Source organism: Panthera onca, chromosome B1, assembly GCF_046562875.1.
Source record: "Panthera onca isolate mPanOnc1 chromosome B1, mPanOnc1 haplotype 2, whole genome shotgun sequence".
NCBI lineage: Eukaryota > Metazoa > Chordata > Mammalia > Carnivora > Felidae > Panthera > Panthera onca.
Window position 1 is genome coordinate 166,711,795 of NC_138342.1, and position 20,704 is coordinate 166,732,498.

The window sequence follows — 20,704 nt, forward strand, 5'->3', positions numbered from 1 at the left end:
TGCTGAAGGGGTACTTGAAGAAATTATAGCTGAGAACTTCCCTGAACTGGGGAAGGAAAAAGGCATTGAAATCCAAGAGGCACAGAGAAGTCCCTTCAGACGGAACTTGAATCGATCTTCTGCACGACATATCATAGTGAAACTGGCAAAATACAAGGATAAAGAGAAAATTCTGAAAGCAGCAAGGGATAAACGTGCCCTCACATATAAAGGGACACCTATAAGACTCGTGACTGATCTCTCCTTTGAAACTTGGCAGGCCAGAAAGGCTTGGCACGATATCTACAGTGTGCTAAACAGAAAAAATATGCAGCCGAGAATCCTTTATCCAGCAAGTCTGTCATTTAGAATAGAAGGAGAGATAAAGGTCTTCCCAAACAAACAAAAACTGAAGGAATTTGTCACCACGAAACCAGCCCTACAAGAGATCCTAAGGGGGATCGTGTGAGACAAAGTACCAGAGACATCACTACAAGCATAAAACATACAGACATCACAATGACTCTAAACCCATATCTTTCTATAATAACACTGAATGTAAATGGATTAAATGTGCCAACTAAAAGACATAGGGTATCAGAATGGATAAAAAAACAAGACCCATCTATTTGCTGTCTACAAGAGACTCATTTTAGATCTGAGGACACCTTTAGATTGAAAGTGAGGGGATGGAGAACTATTTATCATGCTCCTGGAAGCCAAAAGAAAGCTGGAGTAGCCATACTTATATCAGACAAACTAGACTTTAAATTAAAGGCTGTAACAAGAGATGAAGAAGGGCATTATATAATAATCACAGGGTCTATCCACCAGGAAGAGCTAACAATTATAAATGTCTATGCGCCAAATACCCGAGCCCCCAGATATATAAAACAATTACTCATAAACATAAGCAACCTTATTGATAAGAATGTGGTCATTGCAGGGGACTTTAACACCCCACTTACAGAAATGGATAGATCATCTAGACACACAGTCAATAAAGAAACAAGGGCCCTGAATGATACATTGGATCAGATGGACTTGACAGATATATTTAGAACTCTGCATCCCAAAGCAACAGAATATACTTTCTTCTCGAGTGCACATGGAACATTCTCCAAGATAGATCATATACTGGGTCACAAAACAGCCCTTCATAAGTTTACAAGAATTGAAATTATACCATGCATACTTTCAGACCACAATGCTATGAAGCTTGAAATCAACCACAGGAAAAAGTCTGGAAAACCTCCAAAAGCATGGAGGTTAAAGAACACCCTACTAACGAATGAGTGGGTCAACCAGGCAATTAGAGAAGAAATTAAAATATATATGGAAACAAACGAAAATGAAAATACAACAATCCAAACGCTTTGAGATGCAGCGAAGGCAGTCCTGAGAGGAAAATACATTGCAATCCAGGCCTATCTCAAGAAACAAGAAAAATCCCAAATACAAAATCTAACAGCACACCTAAAGGAAATAGAAGCAGAACAGCAAAGGCAGCCTAAACCCAGCAGAAGAGAAATAATAAAGATCAGAGCAGAAATAAACAATATAGAATCTAAAAAAACTGTAGAGCAGATCAACGAAACCAAGAGTTGGTTTTTTGAAAAAATAAACAAAATTGACAAACCTCTAGCCAGGCTTCTCAAAAAGAAAAGGGAGATGACCCAAATAGATAAAATCATGAATGAAAATGGAATGATTACAACCAATCCCTCAGAGATACAAACAATTATCAGGGAATACTATGAAAAATTATATGCCAGCAAATTGGACAACCTGGAAGGAATGGACAAATTTCTAAACACCCACACTCTTCCAAAACTCAATCAGGAGGAAATAGAAAGCTTGAACAGACCCATAACCAGCGAAGAAATTGAATCGGTTATCAAAAATCTCCCAGCAAGTAAGAGTCCAGGACCAGATGGCTTCCCAGGGGAGTTCTACCAGACGTTTAAAGCAGAGATAATACCTATCCTTCTCAAGCTATTCCAAGAAATAGAAAGGGAAGGAAAACTTCCAGACTCCTTCTATGAAGCCAGTATTACTTTGATTCCTAAACCAGACAGAGACCCAGTAAAAAAAGAGAACTACAGGCCAATATCCCTGATGAATATGGATGCAAAAATTCTTAATAAGATACTAGCAAATCGAATTCAACAGCATATAAAAAGAATTATTCGCCATGATCAAGTGGGATTCATTCCTGGGATGCAGGGCTGGTTCAACATTCGCAAATCGATCAACGTGATACATCACATTAACAAAAAAAAAGAGAAGAACCATATGATCCTGTCAATCGATGCAGAAAAGGCCTTTGACAAAATCCAGCACCCTTTCTTAATAAAACCCCTTGAGAAAGTCGGGATAGAAGGAACATACTTAAAGATCATAAAGGCCATTTATGAAAAGCCCACAGCTAACATCATCCTAGGGGAAAAACTGAGAGCTTTTTCCCTGAGATCAGGAACACGACAGGGATGCCCACTGTCACCGCTGTTGTTTAATATAGTGCTGGAAGTTCTAGCATCAGCAATCAGACAACAAAAGGAAATCAAAGGCATCCAAATTGGCAAAGATGAAGTCAAGCTTTCGCTTTTTGCAGATGACATGATACTATACATGGAAAATCCGATAGACTCCACCAAAAGTCTGCTAGAACGGATACATGAATTCAGCAAAGTTGCAGGATACAAAATCAATGTGCAGAAATCAGTTGCATTCTTATACACTAACAATGAAGCAACAGAAAGACAAATGAAGAAACTGATCCCATTCACAATTGCACCAAGAAGCATAAAATACCTAGGAATAAATCTAACCAAAGATGTAAAAGATCTGTATGCTGAAAACTATAGAAAGCTTATGCAGGTAATTGAAGAAGATATAAAGAAATGGAAAGACATTCCCTGCTCATGGATTGGAAGAATAAATATTGTCAAAATGTCAATACTACCTAAAGCTATCTACACATTCAATGCAATCCCAATCAAAATTGCACCAGCATTCTTCTCGAAACTAGAACAAGCAATCCTAAAATTCATATGGAACCACAAAAGGCCCCGAATAGCCAAAGTAATTTTGAAGAAGAAGACCAAAGCAGGAGGCATCACAATCCCAGACTTTAGCCTCTACTACAAAGCTGTCATCATCAAGACAGCATGGTATTGGCATAAAAACAGACACATAGACCAATGGAATAGAATAGAAACCCCAGAACTAGACCCACAAACGTATGGCCAACTCATCTTTGACAAAGCAGGAAAGAACATCCAATGGAAAAAAGACAGTCTCTTTAACAAATGGTGCTGGGAGAACTGGACAGCAACATGCAGAAGGTTGAAACTAGACCACTTTCTCACACCATTCACAAAAATAAACTCAAAATGGATAAAGGACCTGAATGTGAGACAGGAAACCATCAAAACCTTAGAGGAGAAAGCAGGAAAAGACCTCTCTGACCTCAGCCGTAGCAATCTCTTACTCGGCACATCCCCAAAGGCAAGGGAATTAAAAGCAAAAGTGAATTACTGGGACCTTATGAAGATAAAAAGCTTCTGCACAGCAAAGGAAACAACCAACAAAACTAAAAGGCAACCAACGGAATGGGAAAAGATATTTGCAAATGACACATCGGACAAAGGGCTAGTATCCAAAATCTATAAAGAGCTCATCAAACTCCACACCCGAAAAACAAATAACCCAGTGAAGAAATGGGCAGAAAACATGAATAGACACTTCTCTAAAGAAGACATCCGGATGGCCAACAGGCACATGAAAAGATGTTCAACGTCGCTCCTTATCAGGGAAATACAAATCAAAACCACACTCAGATACCACCTCACGCCAGTCAGAGTGGCCAAAATGAAGAAATCAGGAGACTATAGATGCTGGAGAGGATGTGGAGAAACAGGAACCCTCTTGCACTGTTGGTGGGAATGCAAATTGGTGCAGCCGCTCTGGAAAGCAGTGTGGAGGTTCCTCAGAAAATTAAAAATAGACCTACCCTATGACCCAGCAATAGCACTGCTAGGAATTTACCCAAGGGATACAGGAGTACTGATGCATAGGGGCACTTGTACCCCAATGTTTATAGCGGCACTCTCAACAATAGCCAAATTATGGAAAGAGCCTAAATGTCCATCAACTGATGAATGGATAAAGAAATTGTGGTTTATATACACAATGGAATACTACGTGGCAATGAGAAAAAATGAAATATGGCCTTTTGTAGCAACATGGATGGAACTGGAGAGTGTGATGCTAAGTGAAATAAGCCATACAGAGAAAGACAGATACCATATGGTTTCACTCTTATGTGGATCCTGAGAAACATAACAGAAACCCATGGGGGAGGGGAAGGGAAAAAAAAAAAAAAAAAAAAAAGAGGTTAGAGTGGGAGAGAGCCAAAGCATAAGAGACTGTTAAAAACTGAGAACAAACTGAGGGTTGATGGGGGGTGGGAGGGAGGGCAGGGTGGGAGGGAGGGCAGGGTGGGTGATGGGTATTGAGGAGGGCACCTTTTGGGATGAGCACTGGGTGTTGTATGGAAACCAATTTGACAGTAAATTTCATATATTAAAAAATAAATAAAAAATAAATTAAAAAAAAAAGAAAAGCAAAAAAAAAATAAAAAAATAAAAAATAAAAAAAATAAAAATAAAAAAAAAAAAGAAAAATTTGGTGTGGTGCATTTTGAAATATGTTCTCTAAAAAGGCAGGATAATGGCATGCAAGCAAGGTACCTTTATAAAAACAATTCATTGCATTATCAGCATCTTGGTTTATAGCACAGGGGTCATGAAATGTTTATATAGAATATGAGACATGTTGCCACGTGAAACCTCTTGACAATATTCAGATTAAGTTGAGGGTCCAACATTGGAGCACTCATGCACTGGGAAACAAAACCAAAAATCTAATAACTAGACTGCCAGTGTAGCAGAGAACTTACGTTTGCAATTCAGTAGATATTAAAAGTATTCTAACAAAATGTGCATAAGACATGACATAAAACCAAACCAAATGCCTTAAATATACTTTGTTAAACCATCAGTACACATAGACCTAAATTCATTTTTTTAAATGGTCCCATACTCCATTACTTTATAGAAGTGAAACTTTACTTCCTTATTAATGAATGGATATTTAGCCTATCTCTGGGGCACCTAGGTGGCTCAGTCTGGTGAGCATCTGACTGTTGATGTTGGCTCAGGTCATGATCTTGTGGTCGTGAGCTCGAGCCCTGTGTTGGCCTCTGCACTGTTAACGTGGAGTCTGCTTGGGATTCTCTCTCTCTCCCTCTCTGTCTCTGCTCCCCCTCAATGCTTGGGCTCCCCAGTGTGCACATTCCCTGTCTGTCTCTCAAAATAAGTAAATAAACGTTTAGACTATCTCCAAATGTTTGATACGGGAATGCGATAATAAATATCCTTCACATATGCATGTAACATATTTATATAAGTAACCTTAATATATCTATCCTATTTTGTATATGTAATAATATATAATAAATGCTCTTATAGTGTGTGTGTGTGTGTGTTTGCACGTGCAGGCGCACGCGCTTGCTTATAGAAGTCACGTATTTCAGAAGGACCCAGTCCTGGCAATGAAACCATTGGAATAAAGGGATGACCTACCTGAAATATTTTTCTCATGTTATATTATTTATTTTTGACAGTGACAGAGACAGAGCACAAGCAGGGGAGGGGCAAAGAGGGAGACACAGAATCTGAAGCAGCCTCCAGGCTCTGAGCCGTTAGCACGGCTCAAGCTCGTGAAGTGCAAGATCATGACCTGAGCCAAAGTTGGACGCTCAACCAACTGAGCCACCCAGGTGCCCCGACATATTTGAAATTTTGAAATACACTGCTAAATCACCTTTCAGAAAGGAGTCACCAATTACATCCAGCCACAGTGTCTAAGAATGTCATTTTGCTCACATTTCCTAACTTTGGTTATTTTTTTTAATAAAATATTTATCACTATGACTGCAAAAAATGGTATCTCGTTGGTATTTACATTTTTCTCATTAGCACGTAGGATGAAATAGCTCCACGAAAAATACGAAATTTGTTCATCATGAACATTAGCTCAAACTAGAAAAGTTTGTTGAATAGGAAAATAATTAACTACTACTTAAGTATTGCTATAGTCTTACCTATCAGAATCCTTATTTCTGTAATAGGCATTTGATGTTTATCAGTTTTTCCATTCTGTCTTTGTGGAATTAATCCAGCAGCCGCAGCATCATGTATGTTTTCTGATACTTCCATGTCACTTCCTCTGTGCTTCTTTTTTTCTTCAACCTTTAATGGAACTTGATACTAAAGGTAATTGTTACTTTAGTCAATAAAAAGAAGTTTTTTCATTCATTTTATCAGTTGACGCTTAGTTTGTCATAAATTCAATGGAGGGAAATATTTTGTGTTTATTATTACAAGTAATTGTAATTTTTATAAACTCTGCTTCATTTCTATTGGAATTAAAAAAAAAACAGAAGTTACTAAAATTTCTAAAAGGGCTTTCTTAATTTTGTACTCTTATTCATATCCACACTTTGCTACCGAGAATTCCCCACCCACACCCACCCCATCTGACCAAGAGATACAAAGAAATAAAAAGACAAGAGACAAAATTTGTCCTTTTCTATCCATACCACCTGGGTTTTACACAACAGCCAGATTTAAAACATGTGACATGGAAATGCTCCAGTAACAAAAACAGGAAGCTTTCCTCTTTCTGCACGGAGTTATTCTTTCCCTGACTGCCTTTTACAATTCTTTTTCTTTTGGATCCTAAGGTTCTCAAAAAAAGTGACAGTGTCCCCTAAAATTTATGAACCAAAGTTTGCCACAACACAAAATGAATAAAGTGAAACGGACGTTAGGGTGGAATTCTGGGAAATTAGTAATGCTCTCCGAATCTCACATTCAATAACCATAAAACTTTATAGGGAGAGGGTATAAAAGTAATGATCACCTTTAATCCCATTTGCTACTGATAACGCGAGTAAAACTCAAAAAGGTTAAATGATTTGTCCCAAGTTCCTAAAGTGGCATTATCTAGCATTTTATGGCACCAAAAGAGATGATACAATTCTTGAATGCTGAATCAGGGAAATGACCACAAATTCATTAAATTAGTCAGATGCATGAAAATTATGACTTTGACACAGTAAATTAATACCTTGATAGGGGATGAGTAGATTCGCTACTTATTCTTTTAAAGGAGGGTACCTCTAGATTTTGTCTATTTCTAAAGCCCACACATCTCAAAACTCAGTTTTCTCCCTTGGAGTTAAATACTGAAGGTTTGCTGAAGGTTTATGCTACCCACATGGTAAAAATCATACAGGCCAAAAGGTATCATACTTTATTGAACATAAAGTGAAGGTTTGACTCAACAGAAACATCTGAGAATGAGATTTTTAAAATGTGAAAAAAAGGGGTGATAATACAAATAGCTGCTATTAAGCCTATCTCAAAGGGGTCATGTTGAAATTCTAAGTTCCAAGATTGTGAGTAAAGACTGCATATATTTGTGGGGAATAAGCTTAGGAATTCCCTGAGCCTGCACTGATGGGTTAACCAGGCATAGAAAATTACAAAACCATAGGATGCTCACACCCAAGTTTGGGTAAACAATATTAGGTATCTAGGTATAGAGAGGGCAGGGCAAAGGCTCCAAGACAAAGGTGTGTGAGGTAAACAAGATTAGATACTCAGGAGGACACATTCCCCAATTTAGTACTATAGCAGAAAGCTCCTTTCACAGGAAGGAAGGACCAAATTAGGTAAACAGGTAAATAGGGCTATAGGCTGTAGGCTGCAGGGTGAAGATGCCCAGAGGGGAGCTAATTAGCAAAAGAAAGGTGCCTTGTGGATCCTGAGGTAGCATCTGTCTTCTCCCCTAGACTAGCTAAGATAAACAGAGAAGCTGCCTCAGGTCAGCTGTTAACAACAATCTGCCAGCCTCCAGGATTTTGTTTTAAATTGAACCTAACACCTAGCACCCTATATCTTTTTTTTTTTTTTTAATTTAATTTAATTTTATTTTATTTTTTAATATATGAAATTTACTGTCAAATTGGTTTCCATACAACACCCAGTGCTCATCCCAAAAGGTGCCCTCCTCAATACCCAGCACCCTATATCTTGAAACCCCCTTTCCCTCATGACCATGAGATCCTGTTCACAGATTGTTTCTTTGTGCACGTCCATCACCATGTTTGGAAGCCTTCTGATCCTAAAAAAACAGAGCAAGGACCCTTAATCCGGGCTCATGTGTTCTCCAGGACATTAGCTGTCTCTCCCATTGTAATCCTGTATCCCGCTGCTGTCTTGCTAGACAAGCAAGAACCCTAGACCCAGAGTCTACAGACATGTACTGAAGCAATAGATTGCTTTAGCTGGGGACATTTGTTTATATTCCTTCTCTTAGTTATTGCTTCTTTCTCATTTTATTGTTTATGGAAATGCAATTTATATTTAAGCCAATATATTAAAAAACAACAACCTGGAATTATTATGTTTTTTAAGCAGTTTCTTTACAGTTATTCTGGTTCATGAGGTCACATGGTACTTATATAGCTAAGTTAGTTTCCCAGTTCATATACTACTTGGAAGACTGACACAGAAACTTTAAGGAAAACAAATCATAAGAATGTTTTCCTAAACTCTTATTTGTTAGATAGCAGAAATAATCTATTTCCAGACACAATTACTTATTTAGACAATTCCATTGTATGCACACTCTTGTTCTCTTGAGTGGAAAATCAGAATGGATCAGATAATTGCTAAAGAGAAAAAACAAGAGTAACAGCAAGGCGGACCTCTATTCTTTTGGAGGTTGAACTTTCTCTCTTTCCAAAGACAGGAACTCTGCTTGTGACATGCCTATCTCATTCTTAAACCTTTGCATATCTTGATGTAATTCTTCACTGAGATATACTTCAGATGCTGGAAAACTAGATGCTGAAGAAGAACTCACAATTTTTAATTCAGAATCAATACTTGTAGAGTTATGACTACTGTCATTATCTGCATATAATGGCTTCTGGAAAAAAAATCTTGTACTGGTTTTGTTTTCTCGTGTTTGTGACAGCAGAAATATCATGCTTTTTTGTTTGAACCATGTGTTTCATCACATCGCAGCAGGCAAGCCACAAATCAAAAAGGCTCTCTGAATCACTAGACTGAGGTCTAATTTACAATCGGTGGTATTTTGGTCCATATTTTTTACCATTTGCATGTCAAACACTTGGCCTTCTTTCACTTTAAATGTAACTAGTCGGTTCCTTGCTTTTTCATTTTCTATATCATTTTTAAAATCCTCATTGTTGTTAAAAAGATGCTCAATATCTGGTTTGTTCTCATTTTCATAGTGTGATTTACTTTTTCTTTATTATGAAATTTATTGTCAAATTGGTTTCCATACAACACCCAGTGTTCATCCCAACAGGTGCCCTCCTCAGTGCCCATCACCCACCCTCCCCTCCCTCCAATCCCCCATCAATCCTCAGTTTATTCTCAGTTTGTAAGAGTCTCTTATGGTTTGGCTCTCTCCTTCTCTAAGGTTTTTTTTTTCACTTCCCCTCCCCCATGGTCTTCTGTTAAGTTTCTCAGGATCCACAAAAGAGTGAAAACATATGGTATCTGTCTTTCTCTGTATGACTTATTTCACTTAGCACCACACTCTCCAGTTCCATCTACGTTGCTACAAAAGGCCATATTTCATTCTTTCTCATGGCAAAGTAGTATTCCATTGTGTATATAAAGCACAATTTCTTTATCCATTCGTCGGGTGATGGACATTTAGACTCTTTCCATAAATTTGGCGATTGTTGAAAATGCTGCTATAAACATTGGGGTACAAGTGCCTCTATGCATCAGCACTCCTGTACCCCTTGGGTAAATTCCTAGAAAGAAATTCCGAGAGAGGAATATGCTGGCAGTGTGAATCGGCTTAAGACTCTCTCTCTCACCCTTCCCTCACCCACCCACCTGCTATTGCTGGGTCATAGGGTAGATCTATTTCTCATTTTTTGAGGAACCTCCACACTGTTTTCCAGAGTGGCTGCACCAGTTTGCATTCCCACCAACAGTGCAAGAGGGTTCCTGTTTCTCCACATCCTCCCCAGCATCCATAGTCTCCTGATTTGGTCATTTAGCCACTCTTGACTGATGTGAGGTGATATCTCAGTGTGGTTTTGATTTATATGTCCCAGATGATTTGCTTTCATTTAAAGAAAGCTTAGAAGATGACTGGCAAGCATATTCTGGGGACCCAGAGTATGAATGAGAGAGAATGACATTTTCAAGGCTAGGCTCTTTTTGTTCAGGAAATGTCTGAAATACTACCGAGACAGACACTCCAAATGCATCTTCTTCCTCACAATCAAGTACAGTATTTGTCCAATTCGAAGGTATTTCCTTTCAGTTGGCTCCTCCTTAGAGTGACCCCGTGGTGGTTCTTCTTCAAGATGAGTAGGAATGCTGTGTTGTTAACAAATTTCACCAAACTTCAGCTTTCACTCACTGGTGATGAGTTTTAAGCTATTTTTCCAGTCTAATTTGCCTTATTTGATCCACATTTCCTCAAAGTTTTGCATAGAAGCATGTCTTAAATATAGAGATATATCATTCTCCCTATCACATTCCTTATTCATTGCTGGTTCTTGAGTCATTTTTTGCAGTTGCAAAAACAAATGGTTAATTTCCTTGTTTTGATTTTCACATGTTTGTAAAAACACCTTATCCTTAAGTAATCAAGTACAGACAAAGAAAAATGAGAAAATAATTACAATTTTACTGTTAACTTTCTTAATCTATGTTTAGCTGTTCCCAAGTCACTGGATTGTAACTTCCTGTAAGAAGTGAAAACTAACTTGCCTTAGCCTAAGACAGAAGAAAAGTATGAACTCATAAACTTAAGTTTGTCCGTTTTTGGACCTAAACAATTCATTATATGTTAAATCGACCAAAAAATAAGTTAGATGATTTTTAATTTTACAAACCTTAAAAACTATTTAGCTTACCATCCCTTATAACGAGCACTAAAGTGCATTTGAGTACGTTTTAAAGATTAATAACTAGAGAATTGGAAAATTTTAAATTATTAGCAGCCAAATCAATTAATATCAAAGAGAAAGATATATTCTGGCAGTGTGAATCGGCTTAAGATTCTCTCTCTCACCCTTCCCTCACCTACCCATGTGCTCTGTCCTCACTCTCTCTCTCAAAAGAAAGAATTAAAAGAAAAAGAAACCATAAGGAACAGAAAATACATTTACACGATGGTACTCTATTTATTGAAAAACATCTGTGTGTAAGTGGACTCCCACAGTACAAACCCTCCTGGTTCAAGAGTCAACTGTATACCTATATGATGTCTCCACTAAGAGATTACCTGAACTTAACATAGCACCAAATTAGAAAATCAAAAACCCATTCCTACTTTCCCATTCTTTTCTGGAACTGACAGCTATTTTTTGGCCTCCAGACATCTTCACATTTAAAACAAGTATTCTTGGGGGGGCCTGGGTGACTTAGTCGATTAGGCGCCCAACTTTGGATCAATTCATGTTCTCAAAGTTCATGAGTTCAAGCCCTGCATTGGGCTCCTTGCTCTCAGTGCAGAGCCTGCTTCAGATCTTCTGTCCCCCCACCCCACTCTCAGCAATAAAAAAACATTCACCAAAGTATCCTCAATATTTAGTAAGTCACTAAAAGCCACTATGATCATTTTGTCTTCTATTTCTATAGCACCCTTTATAGGTTACAAAACGTTGCCACATTTGTTCATTACACATAACCAAGAGGTGGGTATTGGTGCCATTTTAAGGAAAGAGGTCATTGACATTCAAGCAAGTTTTCCAAGATCCCACAGCTAGGAAGTGACGGAACCAAGATGCTAGCATGTCTTTTGATTTCAAATACAGTGCTTGTAGCTTTATGCAGCAGCTGCCTGGGCCTAAGAGATCAGGACTTTTTTAACTCATTCCTTAGTTGTCACCTTAGAATAGGTCATCATTACTTTACTTATATTACTACAAGTATGACTGCGACGTTATTTTAATTATCCAAAAGTCAAAGTCAAAGCATCTCTTGGACGTCTTAACATAATTCCATGCTTATATTTAAAAATAAGAAGAAGACAGTACCTCAGGAAGAGAAGGTGATTCCACATCTTCCTCTTCTCCTAATTCTAATGCTGACATCATATCTAGAGAATAGTGTCACAGATAAATTAATGAAAACATGTGTTACTATGAATTTTAAACACATACAAAGTCTATCTCCATTCACGAATATTTCAATAAAATAAAAGCAATAGCAGAAAAGACGTTCAAGGGGTTCAAGATTTTCCAGAAGCAAAAGGGGGTAGTACTTGAGATACTTCTAAAGAAAGATAGCAACAGAAAAATATCTTCACGAAAAAAGGACAATATATTTGGATCTACATACTTTCAGATTTTTTCATACTAGCATTTAATCATAGGAAAACAACTCACAGAGATTCACTAGCCTACCACTTCTGTAATTTTTATGCACTCCACCAGCAGAAGTCCAACTGTCATTAACTGTTTACTCTGGTGGCACATTTTCAATAATACCAACACCACCTTCCTTTGCTTCCATTGCTGACTTTGCTGTTCCTTCCTAGAAAAACAGCACAAAACAGAAACCCAACTTCAGAAAAATATCACATTAATTCATTTGGTCATGCACTCACCCACTCAAAAAGACAAGTACATACTGCATCTGTCAAGTCATAGCCACGATCCGGGGAAGAGCTGGAAATATAAATAAAAGACAGAGTCTGTTCTATATGCTAGTAGTGGTAGAGATGCATGAAAACAGGCAAGGACAGAAAAATACCATCCACTAGTTCTGCAAGGGAAGTGAATAACGTACAGTGAATGCACAAAGGAGAAAACACTTACATTTGGGAAGCTCAGCAAACGCTGGGAAGATAGGGCTGTATCTTAAAAGACAGACAAACTGCACAGGGAGGGTGGGAAGGGCATTCTATAATGGCAAAAGGATCAAGTATGAAATAATATAGTGACACCTATGCAATATGGCAAAACTGGAACAGAGTTATTGGGAATGGGATAGAGAGATATTACTGGAACATGAGGACGAAACCAAAAAAAAAAAAAAAAAAGGAGCGGGAGGAGTGTTATGCTAGAACATGAATTTTCTCCTTCAGGTAATGGGGATCCATTGAATAAGCAGAGGAGTGACATCGTCACAAGTATATTTTAGAAAGGTCACTCTGGCAGCAATGTAGGAGGAACGTAAAGGAAGAAAAACCAGAAGAGTACTGCAAAATTATAGGTGAGAGAGGGAATTACAGGAATAACATATGAAAAATGATAAGCAGGTACAAAATATCGAATGTGGTGAGTGACTGGATGTGGTGATTTCAGGGAAGTTTGGAGTCCAGGACGTTTCTTGTTCCAGGGCTGCTATTTATTAAGCTAGGGAACACAAATGACAGAGCAGATTACAAAGAGTCAGGGAAGAGGAAAGGGAAAGGGTCAGAAACAATGTCTTTAAACTAAGGCATATTAAATTAAAAGTACCCAGCGGACCTCCAAAAAAATGTTAGGGCTGCCTGAATGCCTCAGTCAGTTAGCACCTGACTCTTGATTTTGGCTCAGGTCATGATCTCACAGTTCTTGGGTTCAAGCCCTCCATCTCGTTCTGTGCTGATAGTGCAGGGTCTGCTTGGGATTTTCTCTCTCTCCCTCTATTTGCCCCTCCCCACTTGTGCTCTCTCTGTCTCTCTCTCCAATTAATAAATAAACTTTAAAAAAAAAAAAGACAAAAATTCAGATCAATACACTTCATGTAAGAAAAGCCCATTGTAAATATCTATAAAACATATTAAACTGATAAACTAATGCAAACCTACACAGAACTGTGAACTTTTGAAAAGGAAAGTAAAAGGAGGTGGGAGGAGTTAAGATGGCAGAGGAGAAGGATCAGAATTTCCCTTGTCCCTCAAACACAGCAGTATTGAGGTCACAACACTTGGAATACCAGGAATACAGGCTGCAGACGGACAAAAAAATCTCCACAGGTGCAAAGAGACAGCTTGGCGGGACAGAAGGGTGTGTATGCGAATTGGGAGAAATAAAATGGGCAACACAGGCATGGATTGGGGGAAGCCCTTTGGAGGAGAAATGAAAGGAAGAGAGACAGAGGCTGTGGGAAGTGTATTTGGATATGAGAAAACCTGTCCGGACCACAGACCAAGGAGAGATCCAGAGAGCCAGTTTCTACTTTGCAAAACAGCCTTAGAAGTTAAAAAACAGAATTTTCAAGGTTTCCAGACTTTCTCTAGATCGGAGCTGCCACCTCCCACGCCTGGTGGGGACTGAGCCTCCCCTAGGCTCTCAGGGCAACACTGGGAGAGAACACCTTGAGTATGGTGGAAAGAGGAGGCATTGTCCTGCCCAAGGGAAAAAGACCCTGCAAGCAGGAGCCAGAGGCCCTTTGTCAACTGGGCAGAGTGGTGCTACTCCAGAACCAGGTATGAGCAAAGCGGGATCCTATAGGGTTTTGAATCCCAGCTTAGTGCTCAGGTAGCACAGGAGACTGTGCAGCAAGGCAAGCCGGCCCCCCAGGCTGTTCTCTGAGGACGGCCTAAACAGTGAGCTTTGAGACACCTCATGTGGGCAGGAGAGATTGGGGTGTTGCCATTTCTCTCCCCATGACCAACATCGTGGGGCTTCAGGGAATGGACAGTGAGCCTCAGGGGAGGCAGGCCCATTACACCAAACCCTGCCTCTATGTGCCTCGTAACTGCTTCTCTATGGGAGTGAGACTGACACTGATGTGACCAGACAACCCCTCCTCTAGACCAGCACAGCCACCAGTCCCAGGCACCAGTAGACCACTCTCCTCTGGTTTTCTATCTTTGTTTGTTTGTTTGTTTTCATTTGAATTACTATTCTTTTTATCTTTTCTTTTTTTAATGTTTATTTCTTTATTTTGAGAGAGAAAGTCAGTGATCAAGCAGGAGAGGTGCAGAGAGAGGGAGAGAGAAAGAATCCGAGCAAGATCCATGCTCTCACTGCAGAGCCTGATAGGGGTTTCCAACCCACCTATAGCAAAACATGACGGGAGCTAAATTCAAGAGTCAGACGCTTTACCAACTGAGCCACCCAGGCGCCCCTTTTTCTTTCCTTAGCTTTCCCTTTCTTCTCTTTTCCCTTTTTTTTTTGTCTTTCTACTCTCCTCTTTCCTCTTCTCCCTTTGGAATCAGCCTAGTAGTCTCGGTTTGACTTTGGGTCAAAGCTATTTATATATATTTTCCCTTTGTTCTTCTGTTCTGATTCTTTGTTTGATCAGGCATTTTATCTATACTTTTCCAGATCTCCTTATTCATTTTCCTCCCTCTCTTTCTGGATTAAGCCCTATGGCTCCTTTGAGACAATGCCTGGTCTTTTTTTCCACTCCTGTCATTTCTCTCTTTGGGCTAAGGAATCTTCACCACCCTCTTCTCCTTTTTTTCCAAGATTACTTCAACAAACAAATCGAAGCACACCTGGTGGAAGGCCCAAATCACCACTCCAGGAGCGAGAAAAGTAGCCAAAGACGAAACAAAAGAGTGCAAACAACACACTCCAAAAACACTTGTTCAACTGTCAGGCCCGGGAGAGTGTAGGACCACTTTTTAATATAGTAGTACTCGCAGGTGTGGGACACAGAATAAGCTATTAAAACACATAAAGGACAGGAAAGTAGCCAAAACGACAAATGAGAATTCTCCTCAAAATAAATTCCGGGAAGAAAGACAGCCAGAGAAGTGCTCGAAAGAGACAGAAACAATATGTCTGATCAAGGTTTTGGAATAACACTCATAAGACTCATAGCTGGGCTTGAAACGAAGCTGCTTCAGAGATCAAGGACCTAACGAATCATCACGATGAATGCTGAAAATGAAATGTAAAGGAGATACAAAATAAACTAGATGCAGTGACAGCAATGATGGGAGAAGTAGCAGTCAGAATAGGTGAAATAGAAGGTACAATTATGGACAAAGATGAAGCAGAGAAAGAAAGAAAGGAAATTACAAGACTACGAGTCAGGTACCAGAGATCTAACTGATTCGGTGAGATGAAATAATAGCCACATCATAGGAGTCCCAGAAAAAGAAGAGTGACAGAAAGAGGCAGAAGTTTTATTTCAACAACTTATAGCTGAGATCTTCCCCATCTGGGGAAGGAAACAGGCATCCAAGTCCTGGCGGCACAGAGAATTCCCTTCCAAATCAACAAAACCAGGTCAACACCACAACGTGTCATAGCGAAACAAGAAAAATACAAAGATAAAGAGAGAATTCTGAAAGCAGCTAGGGACAAATGGGTCTTAATCTACAAGGGAAGACACATAAAGATAGCAGCAGACCTGTCCAAAGAAACTTGGCAGGGCAGAAGGGAGGGGTAGGAAACAGTCAATGTGCAGAATGGAAACATATGCAGTGAAGAACCCTTTCCCCAGCAAGGCTGTCATTTAGAATAGAAAGAGAGAGAAAGGCTTTCCCAGACAAACAAAACCTAATGGAGTTCATGACCACTAAACCAGGCCTGCAGGAGATCCTAAGGGGCGACTCTGTGAGTGGAAAGCAGCAGAGACTGCAAAGGACCAGATGCCTCACCAAAAGCATGAAACCTTCAGATAACACAATGACACTAAATCCATATCTTTAACTAATCACTCTGAATGTGAATGGACTAAATGCCCCAATCAAAAGACACAGGGAGTCAGAATGGATAAAACACAAAACAAAACCAAAGAACAAGATCCATCTATAGGTTGTCAACAAGACACTGATTTTAGACCCCAGGACACCTCCAGATTGAAAGTGAAGGTAATGAGAGCCACCTATCATGCTACTAGAAGTCAAAAGAAAGCTGGAGTCGCCATACTTCCACCAGACAGACTAGATTTTAAACGAAAGACTAGTAACAGATTCAGAAGGGCATTGGATCATAGTTAAGGGGTCTTTCCATCAAGAGGAGCTAACAATTGCAAATGTTTATGCCCCAAAGTGAAACGCCCACATATATGAATCGATTAATCACAAACATGAATAAATGTATACATACAAATATCATGATTGTAGACGAATTTAAGACTCCACTCAAGGCAATAGGCAGATCGTCAAGGCAGAAAATCAGTAAGGAAACACAGATCCAATGTGTCATTGGACCAGATGTTTTCAGATATACATAGATATATATTGGACATAATGTATACATTTATATACATGGATATCAGTATAGATATATTGAAATCTTTTCATTTAACAGCAGTAGAATGCACATTATTCTTAAGTGCACATAGAACATTCTCCAATATAAGTGACATCCTGTGTCACAAAACAGCCCTCCACAAATATAAAAGGTCTGAGATCATACCTTGCATAATTTGAGATCAAAACAACGAGCACTTGCTCATTCTTTCTCTCTCGCTCCCTTTCCAAGAGAAATACAAACATTACAAAAAACATTTAGCCCAGCTCCTTCAAAGAAAGAGAAAAAAAAGAATAATAAACCTTGTGGGGCAATGAGTCATGGATGAAAACTACACACAGACAGTAGAATTCCATAACCAATATGTTGACAATGGAGTTTACATAAAGTGATGTACTAAAAGAACAGACACTAAAGAAATTTTTTCTGCCAGGAAATATTAGGGTAGGAGTAAATGATTTAAAAAGAGCATGGTGGAGGGAACACATAGGTGGCTCAGTCAGTTCAGCGTCCACCTTCAGCTCATGAGTCATGACCTCACGGTTTGTGGGTTTGAGCCCCACATTGAGCTCTGTGTTGACAGCTCAGAGCCTGCAGCCTGCTTTGGATTCTGTCTCTCCCTTTGTCTCTACCCCTACACCGCTCGCATATTGTCTCTCTCTCTCTCTCTCCAAAATAAATAAACTTAAAAAAAATAAAAAATACCTTAAAAAGCATGGGGGGAGAAGAGGAAAAAAGGAAAAAAAAATAAGACATGACCAATCAATCAAGCATTAACTTAAAAAAGAAAAGGAAAAATGTGAGCAAAATAAGGTAAGTGGAAACAACATATATTTTTCAACAGGTACGTAAGTAGGATTGGGAATATACTATGAGCAATAGTCTCTTTTATACCCTTTAAAGATATATGTGTATATTGATGTGTATATATATATATGTGTATATGTGTATACATATGTGTATATATATGTGTGTGTATATATATATGTAAAGATATATGTGTATATATGTTTATATTATATTATATATATGTAAATATATATATGTAAAACACAGGCTTTGATTCACAGTATATCCCTAATAATACAGACTTTATCACTCTACAGTTATCTGGTTATAAATACTGTAATAAAGAATTTAATTTTTTTCACTATAAAATACATTGTTCAATTACTGGAATCTATCACTTCCTAAAACTATAAATTATTACTAGACTAAAGAATAAACAGAAAAAGAAAGGTTCCAAACACATCAACTTTCACTATGGAGAAAGAATTGGGAATGAGAATTCTAGGAAGAAATGTGAACCTTCAAAGGATGTATGTAATGGGACACGGATGGGGTTAAAAAAACAAAGGCTGAGGATGTTTTCTCTGCAATTCTAAGCTCACCATGAGAGAATACTAAAAATATACTATAACCTTCTTTCTTATGTAACTCCTGACTTCCAAAATATAATTCATTCGCGTTTATACGTATTAAACACTAAAACGGAATATAAACTGAAGACTTACTTTTTAAGTTCACATATTTAATTGTGATATATCATGCATATTTCATTACTATTCAAACCCCATTCTACGGAATTCCATTTCCATACTCATTCATTCACATTCAAAAACTATGACATTGCTTCTTCCAAGCAAGACTTTATTCTAGGAGCTCCAGGAGTCGAACAAGTATGTTTCCTAACCTCCAGTAGCTTATAATGATTTATGGGCTTTGAAATGAATATTTAAATAAATATCAGATGTCTGAAACTTTAAATTTTAGAATCTCACACACGGACTAAGAGGAGATATTTTTAAAAGATAGAATATGAAAGATTTCTGAAATTAGAAATTTGACAACTTGGCTATGAAGAGCCTCTGCTCATAGAGCTACAATTTTCAGAAAAGTATGTATTCTTCAGCGAGATGCACAATTTTAACTTACTATTCATAGAGTTAGTTCAAAAATACAGGGAAACAACTTTGTAAGGTAAATGTTGAGAAATAATGTAAACATCTAAATTTCTATTATCTAATATAATATTAGCTTAAGGTAGAACGAAGGATAGAGCCAAAGTAAAATCCTGTATCTCACCAAAATAAAAATGGGGTCCAGAAGAGGTTCAGGCTAACTCGACATGGAACCTGGAAACTCACGATGTTGTTCCCCAGGCCCAGCTGCAGCTGCCCGAGAGGATTCCGGAGGCCTCACCTATCAGGAGACCATCGACTTGTGTGGCCTTGGCAGCCAAAGACTGATCCTGAGTGGCCCCCTCCCTTGTGCCCTCAACTCAGGCGTTCAGGGAGACCACTGCCCTGCTGTGGGTTCAGCGCCTGGAGCCTCCTGTGACCTAACCCTAACCCTAACCCTAACCGGAACCAGAACCCTCCACCGAAACCTAAAGCGGCCTCAATCCCTAACCCTCCACTTGAGCCACCACATCGCATGGGCCCTCACTTCAGCCCTCGAGGGAGATCACGAGACCAATGTCTTCTCGTCCCTGGCGACGTCCCTGGATCCAAACCTAATGTTAGCTAAGGCTCTTTCCTCTTGGGGACCCAATCCCAAGTTAACAACACCACGCACCTGGAGTCCAGAAGCGGTGCAGACTGACTCGGCACAGAACCCAGAAGCTCACCATGTCGTTTCCTAGGCCCGGATGCAGCTGCCCGACAGGATACGTGAGGCCTCCCGGACCAGGGGGCCATCGACTTCTGTCGACTTGGCAGACAAAAACTGATCTGAACGGGCACCCTCCCTTGTGCCCTCCACTCAGACCTTCTGGGAGAATACTACCCTGCTATGGGTTCGGCGCCTGGACCCTCCTGGGACCTAACCCTAACCCTAAACCTACCCTGAAGGGCTGAGTTGAGGGCACAAGAGAGGTGTTGGTCAGGATTAGTCTTTGGCTGCAAAAGCCACACACGTCGATGGGACCCTGGTGGAGGAGGCCTTAGGAATCCTGTCTGGAAGAAGCGGCCAGCCTGGGAAATGACGTGGTGAGCTTCCAGTTTCCATGCCGAGTGAGCCAGCACCACTTCTGGACCGCAGGCGCGTGGTGTTGTCAGACGTTGGAATTGGGTCCCCATGGGGAGAGAGCCTTAGCTAGGGTTAGGGTTTGGTCCAGGGGCGTCGCCAGGGCCGGAGCGACTCCGGTCTCGTGATCTCCCTTGAGTGCTGAAGTGAGGGCCCATGCCACAAGGCGGCTCAAGTGCAGGGTTAGGTTTCAAGGCAGGCTTAGGTTTTGGGGAATGTGTCCTGGTTCAGGGTAGGGTTAGGGTTAGGGTTAGGTCTCAGGAGGCTCCAGGGGCCAAACCCACAGCAGAGGAGTGGTCTCGCCGAAGGGCTGAGTTGAGGGCACAAGGGAGGTTGATGGTCATGATAAGTCTTTGGAAGCCAAGGCCAAACATGTCGATGGACCCATGGTCAAGGAAACATTCGGAATCCTCCTGG

General features: G+C 39.6%; 1 long non-coding RNA gene across 1 annotated transcript; it reads right to left on the minus strand.

The window, feature by feature from the left end:
* Positions 1–6,158: 6,158 nt before the first annotated feature.
* LOC145715417 (uncharacterized) lies at positions 6,159–12,633 on the minus strand. The gene is made up of 3 exons (XR_014137555.1): positions 12,521–12,633; positions 12,152–12,213; positions 6,159–6,314 (listed from the first exon to the last, which is right to left on the minus strand). It is a non-coding gene; the product is annotated as an uncharacterized LOC145715417 (long non-coding RNA).
* Positions 12,634–20,704: the final 8,071 nt, after the last annotated feature.